The sequence below is a fragment of the Camellia sinensis genome, chromosome 13 (assembly GCF_055761805.1).
Source record: "Camellia sinensis isolate YWXY chromosome 13, ASM5576180v1, whole genome shotgun sequence".
NCBI lineage: Eukaryota > Viridiplantae > Streptophyta > Magnoliopsida > Ericales > Theaceae > Camellia > Camellia sinensis.
The window spans coordinates 1558891-1571370 of NC_138973.1; positions in this window are offsets into that span (position 1 = coordinate 1558891).

The window sequence follows — 12480 nt, forward strand, 5'->3', positions numbered from 1 at the left end:
GGAATGAGAAATAGAAGACACAGTGTGTCAAGCCGATCAACTGGATCCCGGGCTGGCGAGTCATGCTGTAGCTCATGGCCGGTAGATTGAGCCAAGGGCAGCGCCAGGCAATATTAGTAGCAGACAAACTACACATCCAGTTGTACCACCATCCCTCATCCGGGGCATCGACCAAGCGTCGTCGGAAGAAATAGCTACGAGCTGAATATACCGAACATGAGTCCACCACTCTCAACTTGTCCATCAACCATACCTGGAGGAGGGATAAAATATGAGAGATTAAAGAATAGAGAGGTGTAAGTTGAGAGAAAAAGTAAGCAAAGGGTTTTGAAAAAAAAAATCAAGCCTGAGGGCCGAGTGATGTGAGAAACATATGTGAGATGGGGTGGGAAACATTATCTGTAATAGTAGTGGACTCCCCGCAAATCTAGTCGTCTCCCGGCAATGAAAAGCGCCTAATCCCATCAATGTTTCGGCTAGTGTCATGGCGATACAGTTCTTACCCTCCTTCAAGCCCTCGGCGACTTCGATCAAACGGGTGCTAAACCCACCAGAGCCTGGGGCAAGCAAGAAATGGGACAACATGTACAAGCAAAACGCATGTTGCCGATTATCCCGCCAATGATGGTCGCCGTGGTCACTGGCATCAGAAAACCGATGAGCCAAGCTCGGAATGTCCAGCTCTCTGTCGCGAATCAATGACCGAGCGTCATGCAAACTAAGGCCGCACATCCGTCCTAAGGCTTGGACGTGGCCGAACCGGTGTTAAGGCAAGATTTCTTCATCGCGCTCGGATTCCATTAAAGCTTGGAAGTCCTCGAAAGTGGGACACACCTTCTATCCGCCAAAACTAAAGACATGTGTTACCGGATTTCAAAACCTCACCGCGGCATAGAGGAATGGAAAACGCAGTGGAGTGCAACCCAACGTGAATAGTGCATTTATACCGAAGCCCCGGAAATTTAACTTTTTTGAGTCATCTAAGGTAGCAATCCAATTTGTGAGATTTTGAACAAGAAGCTCTTCCATTTGGTGCAAATCAGTGCTGAAATGAGCAAACTACAAAGCTGGGGCTTTTGTAGAAAATAAGATGTGATTGGAAGACAGGTGTCAACATTCTGGTGGTTTTTGCCATTTTTGGCCGATCGTCCAAAAAGAGTGTCGACCAACCACCATTTTTGGTCGATCGGCTAGTAATGATGGCCGATGGCCATTTCTTGTGGCCGATGGCCTCCTCCTTTGGCCGATGGCCTTCCCTCTTATCCTCTGAGCTGTCTAAATGCTTAATATGTTGAGAACTTGTGACTGGTTCCACTTCAAGTGCCTTCCGGTGATGATTTTGCGAAGTTGCGCCTGTGTTACTTTAATTTGCTTATCGAGTTGGTGCACTTTTGTTTATTGAGTTGTGTTTCGTATTCTCTAAGTCTTTGTTTGCTTATCGAGTTGTATTTACATTTGGTTAACTTGTTGAGTTCTTTGTTTTGTTTATCGAGTTGTTTTGTCGTTAGTTAGCTCACTACCTGATTAATGCAATTCGATTGTTTGGTTTTTAAAACAAAGTTCAATCTCATTTACATTGTTATGTAATGCGATGCGATGCACAGAATGTACAAATATAACACTTTTTGAACAAAACAGCTGTTTCATTCCATTCATTTTTCTTTTGCAAAAAAGTACATAGTTTTGAGGAAAGCAAAACCTGCATGAAGCAGTGCAATGTGCAAAACTACTAGTAAAAAGGAAAATAAAGCAAAAAAGGAGAAAAAACAACAAAATGTTTGAACAACGCAAAAACAAGGAGCAACATCTGAATCAATGTCTGGATCAGCGCCAGTCACCTCAAGCACGGGAGTCCATCCTCGTCCTCCTCCTAGACGAAGGTCCAGGATCATCGCCACCAACTCTGCCGTCTGAGTCTCAGCTCGAGCTATCTCCAACGTCACCTTGAGAAGACTCTACCTCCTCATCTGACTCATCGTCATCTAGAGTAGGCTCTCGCGAACTGCTCTCAGCATGGGTGCACCTGTCTCTGCCCCAGCTATGTATAGTCATCTCGCGCCTGGCTCCCCCAGCTCCGCGAGCAGGTACAGATGGTCCAGTTGGAGCACCCCCTATAGCTGATATCTGGAATGGGGCCTGAAAAGAAAAAATGACAAATGCATCAGTTATGCTATAAAAAAAAAATAGGGTATGAATACCAAATGTAATGTCTGAGTACAGTGTATGAATGCTGTGAACAATGTGTATGAGTACAGTGTATGAATGCTGAGTGGAGTGTATGAATGCTGTGAGTTACAGTGTATCAGTGCCGTGAGTGGTATATGAGTACAATGTATCAAGTGCCGTATCTATAAATGCGATGCATCAGATCATGTATGGAACAGAGTGTGCAAAGTTTGGGACTGGGGTTGGAAGAACTTACCGGGATACCATAGATAGTCAGTAGGTCCAGGCTCCTCTGCAGCATCCCCATCACAGAGGCCGTCAACTCCAGAGACTGATGAGTGTACTCGATGGAAGCCTGCAAAGGTGTTGAAGTAATTAATATTCCGCGGGATATCAAACAAATTGCAATGACTATACATAATGCAAAGTCATACCGGGGTCGAGCCGTAAACTCCGACAAGCTCATGATTAGCCGAAGGAGGAGCGATGGGTATCTAGTAAGTCTCCCCACCCTGTCCTCGGCATGTCATCATGGTGGGCAGCTCTGGCCACCCAACTCCTCGTCCCCTCCGAGACCCACTCCTACCACGGGCCTGAGCTGCCCTCGGTGCTCCTGCTCTTGCTCCTGCCGCTGGCACAGCAGGTCTCTCTCTATCGACTCGGCGAGCACCGGTCAGAGGCCGCATCAGGTAGGTCTCAATGAACTCAGCGTAGTCGCCCTTAAATCGGAAAAGGTCTGAATCCCAGCCGATCGTGTAATCCGCCATCTCTTCCGGAGTGTACCGCTCAGTGTCCCTCGTATAGGTAAGAGTGGCCTGGGGACTATCTGCTCTGGCAAACCGAGGGTCTGCCGTAGGAAGTGCTCCCCAAAGTACCATGCCTGGCAGACTGGGCCCTCTAGTAGAATCCTGAAGCGGGCAGTCTCCTAAGCACCCCCGTACTTATCTCTCACTGTATCCGGCAACACCGCCCAAGGCTGCCAGGTGATCTGCAAATGACAGGACATACAGTTTGTTATCTATTATCGAAAGTACAATGCAAAGTGAAGCTTAAATGAACTGAAAGGTTTGAAATACCTCTGCGGCGGTAATGGTGTCGAAGTATCGGCGGAAGAACAAGAAAGACTCCCTAGGCCTCCGCTCACACCTCACATCGTATCGATGAGAGTATGGAACCATGGGGAGTGCCTCCACATCTAGCACTGGGGCAAGCCTCGAAAAGTGGGCATACACCCACAACTACAGAATGTAGCAGAGTAACGATGAGTACGCTAATCAGACAAAGCAGAATGCAGATAAAGCAGAAATCAGAGAATGTGTGCAGTGTATAGCCAGTGTAAAGCAGATTGCATGTGTGCAGTGTGTGCAGTGTACAGCCAGTGTAAAGCAGATTGCATGTGTGTAGTGTGTGAGGTGTGCAGATAGAGTAAAGCAGAACTGTAAAATAGAAAGAGAAAGATATACCTCTCAGGCTCGCCAGTAACCTCCAAGCAACTGTCCGCTGCAGCGAGAGGACGAGCTCATGTATCCGTAGAGTGTGGCCAAGCCTGCACCACCCCAGTCCTAGCAGCAGATCCGCATCACATCTACTAGTGCACTCAGCAGGTAGAGGGCAACGGTGTTCGCCCGGTCGGCAAAGAGGGTGGTCCCCAGCAAGAACATAATGAAGCCGCGAGCATATTGCTCCACCTTCTCCCGGGTCGTAGGCGCCTGAATCCTGAAGTGGTCCTCGAACCAAGAATACCTCACGAATCCTGGACGGGAGAGAGGTGGCCGAGCGTCGAGTATGTAGATCTGGGCAGCGTCCCACTCATCCATGTCAGTATCGAAGGGGATCGGATCACCCCCTACCCCGATGCCAGTGAGCATCGAGAAGTCGAAAGGGGTCATCGTCATCTCTCCTGTGGCAGAAAAGTGGAAGGAGTCGGTGGTGTCCCACCACCTCTCCACTAGTGCACCCAGAAGAGGCCTACTCGCAGTGAGGCGCAAGAGTCCCCTGCAGAAAACGCCGAGGCCGACCTGATCAACAATCTAATGAACTGCATCGGGCAGCTCTATGTACTAACCTCGGGCGATGGTGTTCCCATACCCCCGGAAGGCATGGGAATCTCCCTGTGTTCAAAACAAGCAGTTGCGAAGCAATGTTAGAAATACAGTGTTCAAATGCGTTCAGAGTAGTTGAATATGCAGTGTGTGTGCATGTGTTCAAGATTACACAAATATTGGGTGCGGGTGTGCTCACAATAAACTACAGCATATGATATATCAGTGTATCTGGGTTAAGAAATCAAAGAACATAATCGACTATCGCAGTTAGATGTTCTACATTGCAGAAAATGAAACAGAGAAGAAGTATACCTCAACGGCGCCGTAAGACAAATGTGACTCTGGCTCGCACAACAAAAGCTCCAGTGGCGCGCCCCGCGCATAACTCCTGAAGTAGCGAATGCCATCGGGAGGCAACACGTGTATCGCCGGCCTGTAGGTCACCGGATCGAATGGTCGGACGCGAAGAGGCAAGAGCTCAACCTCAGGATCCACATCCATCTCCGGGGGAGTCCCACCCCGTAGAATGTCATCTGCCATCTCAAGAAGAGTGTGAAAATGGCCGAGGATGCAGAAAATGAGCAAGAATGCGAAAAGTCAACCCCGAGAGGGTGAAAAATGAGAGAAAAGGTCAGAGTGTGGAAAAAGGCACAAAGATCAAGGTAAACTCGGGGGAAACAAACCCCAAGTGGTAAAGACCAAGAAAAGGACACCGAAATTGAGTTTTGTTCGGTTCAAAGTGTGTGAAACGAAAAGGGTTTCGCGAATCGAACGTTGAAAAAGGCTCTAAAACGGGAGAAAAACACGGATCGAAGCGAAGAAAATCACCTAGAGAGAGGGAGAAATGTTTTTCGAGCTAGGGTGAAGTGAGAATATAAGGTTTGGAACCTTATATTTAAAGACCCGAGGCTAAATGACAAAACTGCCCCGAAACTGCCACTTTTGGCCGATCGGCCAAATTGTTAGCCGATCGGCTAAATATTTGGCCGATGAGCTCCTTTTCTGGCCGATGGATGGCCGATGGGCTCCCCTTGTGGTCGATGCACCTTCCACACCCTTGTTTGGGCCATTTTTGTTGATTGGCACCTTCATTTCTCAAGACAGTGCAAGAAAGTACACTCTTGAAGCTTAACCGGCCTCGTGTTGACCTCGAACAATGTCTTCCAGGTGCGGCATTCGATATGCATGAGGTGTATCCCTTTTCGTATACTTTTATACATTGTGATATTCGAGAATTGTTTGAATATCATATACCTATGCGTTGTCTCGCATGCTTCATATGCATTGTCATGCATTTCATTACTATACGTTGTCTCGCATGCTTCATATGCATTGTCATGCATTTCATTACATGCGTTGTCTCGCACGTCATTTGCATTGTCATGCATTTCGTTACCTTGCGTTGTCTCATACGTCATTTGCATTGTCATGCATTTCATTACCTTGCGTTGTCTCGCATGTTTCATTTGTATTGTCATGCATTTTCTATAACTTGCATTGTCTTGCTCGTTATTTGCATTGTTTTGCATCCCCTATAACTTGCATTGTCTTGCTCGTTATTTGCATTGTCTTGCATTCCCTATAACATGCATTGTCTTGCTCGTTATTTGCATTGTTTTGCATCTCCTATAACTTGCATTGTCTTTCTTGTTGTGTGCATTCTCTTGCTTGTTGTGTGCATTGTCTTGCACCCCCTCTAAGCTCTTAAGAAAAAAATAATTTGTTTACAATCTAAAATTGTTGCTTCATTTCTTTGGGTAATCAAGAAATAAGCTTTTAAAAAATAGAACAAAGTTTGATTTGTCTAAAGGAATATGTGATTTAACAATTACACTCACTTAAATAAAAATCTGAAGGAAAAATAAAAGTGTAAACCTACTTCGCAAAGTAAAGAAAAGAAAAGGAAGCAAAATGCCTTTTTTCTTTTAAAAAAAAAAAAAATAGAGAGATCACATTTAAGAAAATCGATACTTGTTCTTAAAAAATTCTTCACAGCAGCACGATGATTTCTATCTGCTAAAGCACAACTACAGGCGCTTATTTATAGATAAGAAAATATCCTCCATTTAATTATTCCTACACACACATTGATGATTTGTTTGCTTCATTGCATTTAATTTTCTCAATCTTACTGATTTAAAAATATACGATATTTTTGGGTATAAAATATAAAAGGAAAAGTCAATAGTCATAAAATGACCCAAGTCAGATCTAACAAAATGATTCAATAATGCTAAGGTAAAATACATTTGATTATAACAAGATATGATATCTTACATGTCATTAATTACGTGTGTTATGTCAAGATATTTACTAATATTTTTAATATCATATATGATGATATTACATTAAATAGTACCTAAATGTGTTAATTAAATGGGCACAACCAACTGAAATTCTTTGTTTAATCATAAATAATAATTATTTTATGCAAAAAATATATATAATCCATTCAAAATTCATTGAAATATTCAAATTAAATGTTAAGCATTCCAAAACTCCCAACAAATATATTACTAGTACCTCTTAAAAGTCATTAGTCAAACACTAATTATGGTGTTAAAATTTGACACGATACTCTTAGGTTGTGTTGGTTGAGAGATTTGAAAAAAGATTTAGAAAGAAAAAGAGAATAAATAGGTGAAATATGAATAAAATTTACCTGCATTTCACTTATTTCACGTAATTTTTTCTTTTCTTTTTTTTTTTAAATTTTTTCTGTAATCTCTCAATCAAATGCAACATTATTATGCTCAACTTGCCATAGGAGACATTAATAACTTGATGTGTTTAAATTATTTTGGGCAACACACTCTTTAATTCACATTTGTGTGGTTGATATTTTATTTTGTACAGTGTAACCACAATTAAAATGAATTTGTAATATGATGAATAACATGCTGTAAAAATTGCTCTAACAAGCAAATTCTTTAGTTCACATTTGCTCATTAATAATTGCAGAAAAACTATATTAAAAAATGTCAAAAAATTACAAATATTGATGTGAATTGCTTTAATTATTCATAATGAGATTCATACCTTAAATATTTAACCAGAAAAAAAAATGATTTCTAATTATTTTTCTTCATAAAATTTCTAATTACTACCAAACAGTCCTTGATTAATTAGGAAAAATACTTGAGAGTTTTAATTAAGCACCTTAATTTATTCTTACGTTATGTCTGGTTAGAAAATTTGAGAATAAATTTAGAAAGCGAAAGGTAGATAAAATGTAAAATATATATATATATATATATAATTGTTGAATATTTTAGAAAAAAAAAGAGAAGTGACAGTTTAAACTCTTAACAAAAAAATAATTTGTCTACAATCTAAAATTGTTGCTTCATTTCTTTGGGTAATCAAGAAATAAACTTTTAAAAAATAGAACAAAGTTTTATTTGTCTAAAGGAATATGTGATTTAACAATTACACTCACTTAAATAAAAATCAGAAGGAAAAATAAAGCTGTAAACCTACTTTTCAAAGTAAAGAAAAGAAAAGGAAGCAAAATGCTTTTTTTTAAGAAAAAAAAAATAGAGAGATCACATTTAAGAAAATCGATACCTGTTCTTCAAAAATTCTTCACAGCAGCACGATGATTACTATCTGCCAAAGCACAACTACAAGCGCTTATTTATAGATAAGAAAATATCCTCCATTTAATTATTCCTACACACACGTTGATGATTTGTTTGCTTCATTGCATTTAATTTTCTCAATCTTACTGATTTAAAAATATACGATATTTTTGGGTATAAAATATAAAAGGAAAAGTCAATAGTCATAAAATGACCCAAGTCAGATCTAACAAAATGATTCAATAATGCTAAGATAAAATACATTTGTTTATAACAAGATATGATATCTTACATGTCATTAATTACGTGTGTTATGTCAAGATATTTACTGATATTTTTAATATCATATACGATGATATTAGATTACATAAGACCAAAATGTGTTAATCAAATGTGCATAACCAACTGAAATTCTTTGTTTAATCATAAATAATAATTATTTTATGCCAAAAATATATATAATCCATTCAAAATTCATTGAAATATTCAAATTAAATGTTAAGCACTCCAAAACTCCCAACAAATATATTACTAGTACCTCTTAAAAGTCATTAGTCAAACATTAATTATGGTGTTAAAATTTGGCACGATACTCTTAGGGTGTGTTGGTTGAGAGATTTGAAAAGAGATTTAGAAAGAAAAAGAGAATAAATAGGTGAAATGTGAATAAAATTTACCTGCATTTCACTTATTTCACGTAATTTTTTCTTTTCTTTTTTTCAAATTTTTTCCCAAATCTCTTAATCAAACGCAACATTATTATGCTCAACTTGCCATAGGAGACATTAATAACTTGATGTGTTTAAATTATTTTGGGCAACACACTCTTTAATTCACATTTGTGAGGTTGAGATTTTATTTTGTACAGGGTAGCCACATTTAAAATGAATTTATAATATGATGAAAAACATGCTGTAAAAATTGCTCTAACAAGCAAATTCTTTAGTTCACATTTGCTCATTAATAATTGCGGAAAAACTATATTAAAAAATGTCAAAAAATTACAAATATTGATGTGAATTGGTTTAATTATTCATAATGAGATTCATACCTTAAATATTCAACCAGAAAAAAAAATGATTTCTAATTATTTTTCTTAATAAAATTTCTAATTACTACCAAACAGTCCTTGATTAATTAGGAAAAATACTTGAGAGTTTTAATTAAACACCTTAATTTATTCTTACGTTATGTTTGGTTAGAAAATTTGAGAATAAATTTAGAAAGCGAAAGGTAGATAAAATGTTAAAAAAATATATATATATATATAATTGTTGAATATTTAAGAAAAAAAAGAGAAGCGACAGTTTAAACTCTTAAGAAAAAATAATTTGTCTGCAATCTAAAATTGTTGCTTCATTTCTTTGGGTAATCAAGAAATAAGCTTTTAAAAAATAGAACAAAGTTTTATTTGTCTAAAGGAATATGTGATTTAACAATTACACTCACTTAAATAAAAATCTGAAGGAAAAATAAAGGTGTAAACCTACTTTGCAAAGTAAAGAAAAGAAAAGGAAGCAAAATGCATTTTTTTAAGAAAAAAAAAATAGAGAGATCACATTTAAGAAAATCGATACCTGTTCTTCAAAAATTCTTCACAGCAGCATGATGATTACTATCTGCCAAAGCACAACTACAGGCGCTTATTTATAGATAAGAAAATAACCTCCATTTAATTATTCCTACACACACGTTGATGATTTGTTTGCTTCATTGCATTTAATTTTCTCAAACTTACTGATTTAAAAATATATGATATTTTTGGGTATAAAATATAAAAGGAAAAGTCAATAGTCATAAAATGGCCCAAGTCAGATCTAACAAAATGATTCAATAATGCTAAGGTAAAATACATTTGTTTATAACAAGATACGATATCTTACATGTCATTAATTACGTGTGTTATGTCGAGATATTTACTGATATTTTTAATATCATATACGATGATATTACATTAAATAGTACCTAAATGTGTTAATCAAATGTGCATAACCAACTGAAATTCTTTGTTTAATCATAAATAATAATTATTTTATGCCAAAAATATATATAATCCAATAAAAATTCATTGAAATATTCAAATTAAATGTTAAGCATTCCAAAACTCCCAACAAATATATTACTAGTACCTCTTAAAAGTCATTAGTCAAACATTAATTATGGTGTTAAAATTTGACAAGATACTCTTAGGTTGTGTTGGTTGAGAGATTTGAAAAGAGATTTAGAAAGAAAAAGAGAATAAATAGGTGAAATATGAATAAAATTTACTTGCATTTCATTTATTTCACGTAATTTTTTCTTTTTCTTTTTCTAAATTTTTTCTCAAATCTCTCAATCAAACGCAACATTATTATGCTTAACTTGCCATAGGAGACATTAATAACTTGATGTGTTTAAATTATTTTGGGCAACACACTCTTTAATTCACATTTGTGTTGTTGATATTTTATTTTGCAAACTGTAACCACATTTAAAATGAATTTATAATATGATGAATAACATGCTGTAAAAATTGCTCTAACAAGCAAATTCTTTAGTTCACATTTCCTCATTAATAATTGCAGAAAAACTATATTAAAAAATGTCAAAAAATTACAAATATTGATGTGAATTGTTTAATTATTCATAATGAGATTCATACCTTAAATATTCAACCAGAAAAAAAATTGATTTCTAATTATTTTTCTTAATAAAATTTCTAAATAGTACCAAGCAGTCCTTGATTAATTAGGAAAAATACTTGAGAGTTTTAATTAAACACCTTAATTTATTCTTACGTTATGTCTGATTAGAAAATTTGAGAATAAATTTAGAAAGTGAAATGTAGATAAAATGTTAAAAATATATATATATATATATATATATAATTGTTGAATATTTAAGAAAAAAAGAAAAGAATAGTGACAGTTTAAACTCTTAAGAAAAAAATAATTTGTCTGCAATCTAAAATTGTTGCTTCATTTCTTTGGGTAATCAAGAAATAAACTTTTAAAAATAGAACAAAGTTTTATTTGTCTAAAGGAATATGTGATTTAACAATTACACTCACTTAAATAAAAATCTGAAGGAAAAATAAAAGTGTAAACCTACTTCGCAAAAAGTAAAGAAAAGAAAAGGAAGCAAAATGCCTTTTTTCTTTTAAAAAAAAAAAAAAATAGAGAGATCACATTTAAGAAAATCGATACTTGTTCTTAAAAAATTCTTCACAGCAGCACGATTATTTCTATCTGCTAAAGCACAACTACAGGCGCTTATTTATAGATAAGAAAATATCCTCCATTTAATTATTCCTACACACACGTTGATGATTTGTTTGCTTCATTGCATTTAATTTTCTCAATCTTACTGATTTAAAAATATATGATATTTTTTGGTATAAAATATAAAAGGAAAAGTCAATAGTCATAAAATGACCCAAGTCAGATCTAACAAAATGATTCAATAATGCTAAGGTAAAATACATTTGTTAATAACAAGATATGATATCTTACATGTCATTAATTACGTGTATTATGTCAAGATATTTACTGATATTTTTAATATCATATATGATGATATTACATTAAATAGTACCTAAATGTGTTAATCAAATGTGCATAGCCAACTGAAATTCTTTGTTTAATCATAAATAATAATTATTTTATGCCAAAAATATATATAATCCATTCAAAATTCATTGAAATATTCAAATTAAATGTTAGGCATTCCAAAACTCCCAACAAATATATTACTAGTACCTCTTAAAAGTCATTAGTCAAACATTAATTATGGTGTTAAAATTTGACACGATACTCTTAGGTTGTGTTGGTTGAGAGATTTGAAAAGAGATTTAGAAAGAAAAAGAGAATAAATAGGTGAAATGTGAATAAAATTTACCTGCATTTCACTTATTTCATGTAATTTTTTCTTTTCTTTTTTTTTAATTTTTTCTCAAATCTCTTAATCAAACGCAACATTATTACGCTCAACTTGCCATAGGAGACATTAATAACTTGATGTGTTTAAATTATTTTCGGCAACACACTCTTTAATTCACATTTGTGAGGTTGAGATTTTATTTTGTACAGGGTAGCCACATTTAAAATGAATTTATAATATGATGAAAAACATGCTGTAAAAATTGCTCTAACAAGCAAATTCTTTAGTTCACATTTGCTCATTAATAATTGCAGAAAAACTATATTAAAAAATGTCAAAAAATTACAAATATTGATGTGAATTGGTTTAATTATTCATAATGAGATTCATACCTTAAATATTCAACCAGAAAAAAAAAATGATTTCTAATTATTTTTCTTAATAAAATTTCTAATTAGTACCAAACAGTCCGTGATTAATTAGGAAAAATACTTGAGAGTTTTAATTAAACACCTTAATTTATTCTTACGTTATGTCTGGTTAGAAAATTTGAGAATAAATTTAGAAAGCGAAAGGTAGATAAAATGTTAAAAATATATATATATATATATATAATTGTTGAATATTTTAGAAAAAAAAGAGAAGTGACAGTTTAAACTCTTAAGAAAAAAATAATTTGTCTGCAATCTAAAATTGTTGCTTCATTTCTTTGGGTAATCAAGAAATAAACTTTTAAAAAATAGAACAAAGTTTTATTTGTCTAAAGGAATATGTGATTCAACAATTACACTCACTTAAATAAAAATCTGAAGGAAAAATAAAGCTGTAAA